This window comes from Myotis davidii, unplaced genomic scaffold (assembly GCF_000327345.1).
Source record: "Myotis davidii unplaced genomic scaffold, ASM32734v1 scaffold299, whole genome shotgun sequence".
NCBI lineage: Eukaryota > Metazoa > Chordata > Mammalia > Chiroptera > Vespertilionidae > Myotis > Myotis davidii.
In genome coordinates this window covers 9,541,420-9,541,690 of record NW_006293088.1, presented here as the reverse complement: position 1 = coordinate 9,541,690, position 271 = coordinate 9,541,420, and the positions used below count along the sequence as shown (strand labels likewise).

General features: G+C 63.8%; 1 protein-coding gene across 1 annotated transcript in view; it reads right to left on the bottom strand.

Annotated features, from left to right (window-relative positions):
- CHD5 (chromodomain helicase DNA binding protein 5) overlaps positions 1-271 on the bottom strand; it is a gene marked incomplete at its 5' end in the record, with an annotated part of 98,893 nt that overhangs the window by 24,861 nt on the left and 73,761 nt on the right. The window lies entirely within an intron of this gene.

Sequence of the window (271 nt, the reverse complement as noted above, 5' to 3'; positions counted from 1 at the left end):
GGGGAGAAGGAGGGCACAGAGAGGGGAGGCCTAGACCCAGGGTCCATCCCAGCCCCACCTCCACTTGCTGGGACCTTGCACAGACCCCAGACCCCCCACTTCCTGCCTGGCCTCCACCTACCGGGGGTGGTGGGCAATAGGGGTGACCTCTTTGTTCTAAGAAGGGACAAGATAAAATTGGGCAAAGGGGAGCTGGGCATGGGGCGAAGGACTGGACATGGGGGGGAGCTGGGCATGGGGCGGAGGACTGGACATGGGGGGGAGCTGGGTA